This window comes from Adelges cooleyi, unplaced genomic scaffold, assembly GCF_023614345.1.
Source record: "Adelges cooleyi isolate 19-005CV unplaced genomic scaffold, UGA_ACOO_1.1 ACOO_flye_CR_arks_rails_tigmint_CR_PRNA_247, whole genome shotgun sequence".
Lineage (NCBI taxonomy): Eukaryota > Metazoa > Arthropoda > Insecta > Hemiptera > Adelgidae > Adelges > Adelges cooleyi.
Window position 1 is genome coordinate 13839036 of NW_026095912.1, and position 7280 is coordinate 13846315.

The 7280-nt window shown below is 27.9% G+C and overlaps 1 long non-coding RNA gene across 1 annotated transcript; it reads left to right on the forward strand.

Moving 5' to 3' along the window:
- The first annotated feature begins 123 nt into the window (after positions 1-123).
- Positions 124-6421, forward strand: LOC126836589 (uncharacterized). Its single transcript, XR_007685346.1, has 7 exons — positions 124-393; positions 637-729; positions 1703-1842; positions 2884-2980; positions 3291-3427; positions 4669-4764; positions 5068-6421. It is a non-coding gene; the product is annotated as an uncharacterized LOC126836589 (long non-coding RNA).
- The last annotated feature ends 859 nt before the right edge of the window (positions 6422-7280 follow it).

Sequence of the window (7280 nt, forward strand, 5' to 3'; positions counted from 1 at the left end):
TGAAGGTAAATATTGAAACGTGCGGGGCTTAAACAAAATATATCCAATCGATATTGACCCCCGTATCAAACTCTCTATAATCTCTACTACTCTACTTTTAGTGTTTATGGACTATGGTATGGTGTTCTATAAAATTGTCAACAAACGCCAGAAACACATTATAAACCATTAATAATAATTATTAATGTAATTGACATGTTGCCTCAGAAAATAACAATAATTTTATAACGATTTATAAGTGTCAAACTGTCCACCGGGAAATGTCAAACGGATGAAAATTGTTCGGTTGCAACCCGTGTCGAAAATTGGTCAACTTCAAAAAGATTTAATTATCCATCGCATAATTATATGATCTCTTCAGCCCCAAAGAAAAGGTGCTGGAAAGAGACTCGGGTGAGAAAAGTTTACAATAACTACACATTTTATCAACTGAAATTGTCATGATTTCATATCACTACTTTCCATTCAGAAGTTCTGGTCGAAATATGGTCGATTCTCGAATAATTAAATAAAAACTATCTAGTTTTATCTAAATGTAATTGTAATAGTAATTATATTGTGGGTAAAATTAGAAATTAACTTCACTAACTTAACAAAAGTTTAAAAAAAAACAAATTTGCTGTTTTTTACTCATAGAGATAATGAGATGATCAACGAGGTTAATGTTAAACACGGTATTCCTATGATTGATGAACGTTCAGTTGCAACATATGTCGAAAACAAATTCAAGTAAGGCACTTTTTAATCTCAATACATATTTTTTAAAAATTGTATTACATATTTAGTATGTAACGACTATTTAAATATATTTTTTTTAAACTATAGGTGTTACTAACTAATCCCTTTATTTTGGTGTTATAATATTTTATGTTTTTCGGTATTGTTACAAGTCTCGTTTTGCCTGTATATGTTTCTTTGTTCAAAATCAATATTTCTTGAGTTATTCATGGGTAAATGGGTGCGAAACGTTTGGTTCAGTATACATTGGCGGCATTTAATATGTTTTCTTTCACAGAGTTTAATTCTAGATGTGCATTTATTTTTCTTTTATAGTAAACATTTGAACAGAACTTGTTCTTTAATTATACATATAAAATATTTAAAAAATACACTTGAGTAGTGTTCATCATCAGCGCTCACAGCGGACTTAATCTGTAGGCCGAATTTAAAGAAAAAACTATTTTTTTTTAGTTTGGTTTTGCTATGTTAGAAAAACAGATCACTTATTAATTTAGGTCCCGGATTGAGAATATTAATGTTTTAACGTTTTGATACAGTAGGCAAAGCTTATTAATGTTATTTTCAGTTTTTTCATTTATTAGTTATTTTACTTTGTACATAATTTAACTTTTCATCTTTTTAATGCTGAATGAATTTTGGCCTCTCAAAATAATACAGTATTTTAATCACGAAAAATGGTTAATGGAATTTTACTAAATAAAATGATGGTTTGGCATCCTTTAGGTTAGTTTGTTATGCTTTATCATTTTTTTATTTGTCAGCAGGGAAATAATATGTCCGAATTGGTTTAGAATCATTTCCCATATATTAACTGTGCTAATTTTGGATTCAGATAATTTATATATTATATGTTATTTATAATTGAAAAATGATTTTATTTTTGGTATTGACAATTAATATCTTTCTAAAAAAATATATCAAATTAAAAACCTTATTTTTTAAAATATACTTTGTGTTTTAGACTTAACGAACCAAATGGACGAGCCAACAATTAAAATTGAAGAAGGTGAGACCGTCGATTATTACTACAAGATTATATTTGAAATAGAATAATAAGCAATTGAAGGAGCAACAAAAAACGATCGACGGGAATGCATACAAGTAATTCTTCTTCTTTAATATTCAACCCTAAAGCTGGTTCTATAGCATTCTTCCATACTTCCTCCACTCTTCTCTATTATTGGCCAGTCTTTTCAGTTCCCTTTAGGTTCTCAGAGTAGCATCTTTAATAATTGTATTGTTTATCATTGTTCTAGGATGTCTCTTGCCTTCTATTTGTCCTTTCAATATTCTGTGATTTAGTTCCTCTTCGTGTCATTAAGTATGTCAAATTAGTCTCCATCTTCTTTCTTAGATTGATCTTGATAATCCTCTTGGTTCACCTATTTCATTTAGTACGCTGTCATTGGTACGGAACTCCGTGCAGCTAACTCTTAACAACCTTCGCCAGCACTACATTTCGTAGCTACCTAAGTATCTTTCTTCTGCTTTGTTTATCAGCCAATACTCCGATCGTATACAGCCACGCTAACACTACTCGTTTTCTCATATGGATACTCATCTTCTTGGAGCTTAGTAATTTCTTGCGGTTCATAAATACGGTTTTGCCTGCGCTATCCATGGCTTTAATTTCATTAGTGCTCTTGCCATACTGGGTGATTAAACTGCCTAGGGTTTTATAGTTGTTTACTTGTTCTAAATTATTAAAGTTTTTTCCATTTTATCTTCAGGGTGTATTCTTCAAAACACATCTACATCTCTTCTAATGCAATCTCCATCTCTTTTTCGGTTTTGGTAACTAAAGCAATGTCGTCTGCGAGTCTAAGCTTTTGTTTAAGTTCTCCGTCGTTGACCGTCACTCCTATTTTTTGTCTATTGAGTTTTTCGTTTAATTCTTAGTTCGGACATTAAACATTGGTGACATGGGACACCTTTGTCTTGTACCTTTCCATATTTTTTCTTTTCCTGACTAGTTTTCCATTCTTATTTCTGCAGTTAATATGTAACACCTGTATTATATTTTTTGTTCACTGGTAGTAGCTAGTACATAATTCTATGTTAGCACTCATTGCTGATAGGTGGTATTCCTGTTATTTTTACTACATATTCAGTTTTAATAAATATAATTTTTTTTGTTTTTAGTGTCTGAGAATCTTGCATTGATAAATATGGAAAAGTTGAAGTTAAAAGCAATGGTCTATTGAATTCGCAAAAACAACAAACTCCAAAATACTTTTAGGTAAGGCTAAGTGTTCAATTTAATATATTAAATTATCAATGGTTTTTATCGTTAAACGAAAATACAATTTAGGCTATACATATATGCTAATTAAAGAGTTTTCTTAGAAACCGATTTGTCCATTAAAATTACATAAATGTTATATCAACATGCATTCCACAGACGATTAAAATTGACTAATCTGTAATTTGTGTACATTCAATACATTTACTTAGGTCATATTAGAATTTAAAATAATAATATAAAATTGTGAAAAGGATTAATTTTTTGAAAACGTTATAATTTATTGTTCGACAATGTTTTGTTGTAGTGACAATCGTTCGAGAAATGAAGTGAATAAAAAAACTGATGGTCCTTATTTTGAATCGAGGATTGAAACAGAAAATAATACAAAAACAGCAACAAACTCCAACAATGAAGATTTAACAAGCCGGCGGTTTTTTAAATGTAATTTATGTCAAAAAATATACACTAAAAAACAAATAACTTTACATATATTAAAATCCCACCAAATTTCAACGGATAAACACTGGCCCTAAAAACTTAACACTATACAACGCAATAAGTTTACTAAGACGTACGCGAACATCAGCCGACCCTATAACTGTAACGTCTGCCTTAAGCATTTTTCTGAAAGTTCTAACCTCCACAAGACACAAACGCGTACACACTGGGTAAAAGTTTTTCAAATGTGCTCTAAGTCATTTACTCAAAAACCCCACCTCACAAAACACTAATAAAGTTTATGTCATTTTGGAGAGAATGAAAAATTCCTTTTACTAAAAAGATTTCATAAACATTATAATTAGTTTTAACTGTATATTAAATTTGTTATTTTTTACTCAGTCGATAGTACTATCTTAAGAATATACTCCCTAAGTTTTGTACTAATATGACTACTTTCCAAAAAATTGTGGCTTAAGAATTATGTTATTGTATTCTTATACAACATTATAAAGCCAATAACTTCACGATTTTCCACAGAGCAAATATTGTTACCTCTTGATTTTGCTTGTTGCGATTTTTGTATCAAAAGTTTTTACGTTTTTTATAATAGCTGTAACTTATTTATTATTGATAAGGATTTTCATGAATATCACACATGTTGATAGTACAATTTATTTAACTCTGAACTTAGTAATTTAGTAGTAACTAGTAGGTAGTTTATATTATAAAATAATGATTTCTGTAGTTTGGTTGAATTGTATTAATATAATAACATTTTGTCACAAAACCTATAGTTTTCTATTAATATGAAATTTTATCAAGTACAAGTATAATGTAAAAAATGTCGGTATATTGGTTTTTGTAATTTGGACGCAAACCATTTTAACAAATTACCTAATTTTAAGCCTGCTAAATCAGGTTATGTTTGTCCCGCTTCAACACTTAAAGTCTTCGACATTTACATTAAACAACATTGGTGTCATGGGACACCCTTGTCTAGTGCCTTTCCATATTTTTGCTGTTGCTAATTGGTCTTCTATTCTTATTTCTGTAGTTAATATTTAACACCTGTATTATATATGTTAGTTGCTCATACCGGTTATTTTGTAAATACTAATTTTTGTTCACTGGTAGTAGCTAGTACATAAATCTATGTTAGCACTCATTGCAAATAGGCGGCATTCCTGTTATTTTTATTTAAATTTTTAGTTTTAATAAATCTATATATTTTTTATTTTTAGTGTTGAAGAATCTTACATTGATACTAAAGTTAAAGGCTAAGTTCAAAATAGTGGTTTTTTGTATTTACAAGTAACAAACTACAAAAATACTTTTAGGTAAGACTAATTATTCAATTTAAAATATTAAACTTAAATGGTTTGTCGTTAAACGGCAATTCAATATAAACTATATACATATGATAATAAAATATCTTCCTTAGAAACCGATTTTTCCATTAATGCATACATGTTATATCAACTAGCATTCCACAGACGATTCAAATTTACTAACCTGTAATTTGTTTACATTCAATACATTTACTTAGGTCAAATTAGCATTTATAATAATAATGTTCAATTGTGAAAAGGATTTATTTTTCAAAACGTTATAATTTATTGTTCAACTATGTTTTGTTGTAGTAACAATCGTACGAGAAATGAAGTGAATAAAAAAACTGATGGTCGTTATTTTGAATCGAGGATTGAAACAGAAAATAATACAAAATCAGCAACAAACTCCAACAATGAAGATATAACAAGCCGGCGGTTTTTTCAATGTAAATTATGTCAAAAAATATACCCTAAAAACAAATAACTTTACGTATATTAAAATCCCACCAAATTTCAACGGATAAACACTGTCCTCAAAAATTCAGCACTATACATCGCAATAAGTTTACTAAGACATACGTGAACATCAGCCGACCCTATAAATGTGACGTCTGCCTTAAGCACTTTTCTAAAAGTATGAATAGTCATACAAGTTCATATACCTAATTTATAGTAGAATTGCCTACTAAAATGTGGCAACTATTATTGTGATTGCTGTATAAATAATTACTATTTTTATTCTTATTACATCAAATATTTATTTTAATTCTAGTACTATTATATATGAAAACAATGTTAACTGTTGATATGTACTATCATTATTTTTATTATATTTATTGATAGGGTTTAAACTTTTGTATGATAAAATATGTGTTGTGTTGTCTTATTTATTACTTTAAGTTATGTAAATAGTTTAGAAAATAATGAAAGGTATGTAATATGAAAGGTAACCCATAACAATCGGGTAACATTGTATTATTATGTCAACTTGGTTGTACTAATTTATTATTTTTATTGTGAAAATTGGTTGTTGTTGCTATAAGGTGATTACCAAAATTGAATTATAACTTTGTCAAAACATTTTTTTTTTTTGAATGTACAGTAATAAAAAAAGCCAAGTTAAAGTATAGTTAGCTGTTCAATCAACAATATAATTTTTTAATAACCATACATTTTTCGGTGGCGATTTCATCACAATGTTCAGTTAATAAAAAAGCTATGTTAAAAATTAGTAACAACCATATTGATAATATTTAAAACGAAGAATAATTAACCTTATTACTAATGAACACCGTATTAAATGTTTACAACAATTTCAGTATTATATGTAATAATCCTTTCACATTTGATGTACTTTTAACAATTTGATTCCTGGATTAAAGCAGAAACTTCTCATTATATTCTTTGCTGACTTTTCGGTATTTCTAGCGTTTTTTCGATTTGTTTTAATATAATAACGGACTTAAGATATCCATTAGCTATGTTGGAACACTTTGTTTTTTCCTTTGTTAGGCTAGAATATCCATAACATATTTTACAATAACGTTAAGTGATTATATCCGTATTAACGCATTCCCTACCAATAACATTGGAAAAAAAATTCCTTTTAAAAATTCTTCTCCCCTCGTTTCCTATACTTTTAAATCTTTGCACTTATTTGTAAAACAAAAGAATTCGTCTTAAAAAAATTGTTTTATATATTAATATATTTTATATATAATATATACACATATACACATTCCAAGATGGGCATTTTTTATTTAAGTTAAAAGTGAACTTGATGATTAAACATTTTAGACAACACATAAAATTTCCTTATTAATCATGATTGGTTCTATCATACAATAACAAATAAAATTAATCATGAGCACATATTTCAACTTTTAAGTACGAATAAATTAGTCATTATTGAAAAATGTAATCATGGATAATAATTAAATTAATTATGATTGAAAAAGTTAATCGCAGGCAATAGTTAAAATGGTCATGACTCATAGGTAAATTAAATTAACCACATAATAGTTATTTCAATCATTATTCGTAGCCAAAGATTAGTAGGTAAAATTTGTATAATAGTTTTGGAAATTTTGTTTAAATTAAAGTGTGAAACACAGTATTTGTTAAATACACATCAGCTATATACAGAGTGTCCTACAAAGGTAAGAGAAATGAAATAACTTTTGTGCTAATGAATATTTTCAAGGTTTTTTTAAAAAAATAATTTATACTAATTTTCGCTATAATACCACCACGTTTTTTATTGCACTTAAATGTTTTACTTTTTTAAATAATTTGTTTATTTTTAAAAAAACTGGTCTATAACCAGTTTTGGATTATTACTTTTTAAGTTATTAAAGGTTAAAGTGTAGGATGGGAGGTGGAGTAAGGTAGAGTAATGCGTGCTGATAAAAATAACTATCTAAAGTGATTTTTAGTTTTTCACACATTATTATATTTTACAATATCTGTTACTGAATTATTAAATATTCAACCGTACTCCACTTTTTTTACATCAAACGTTT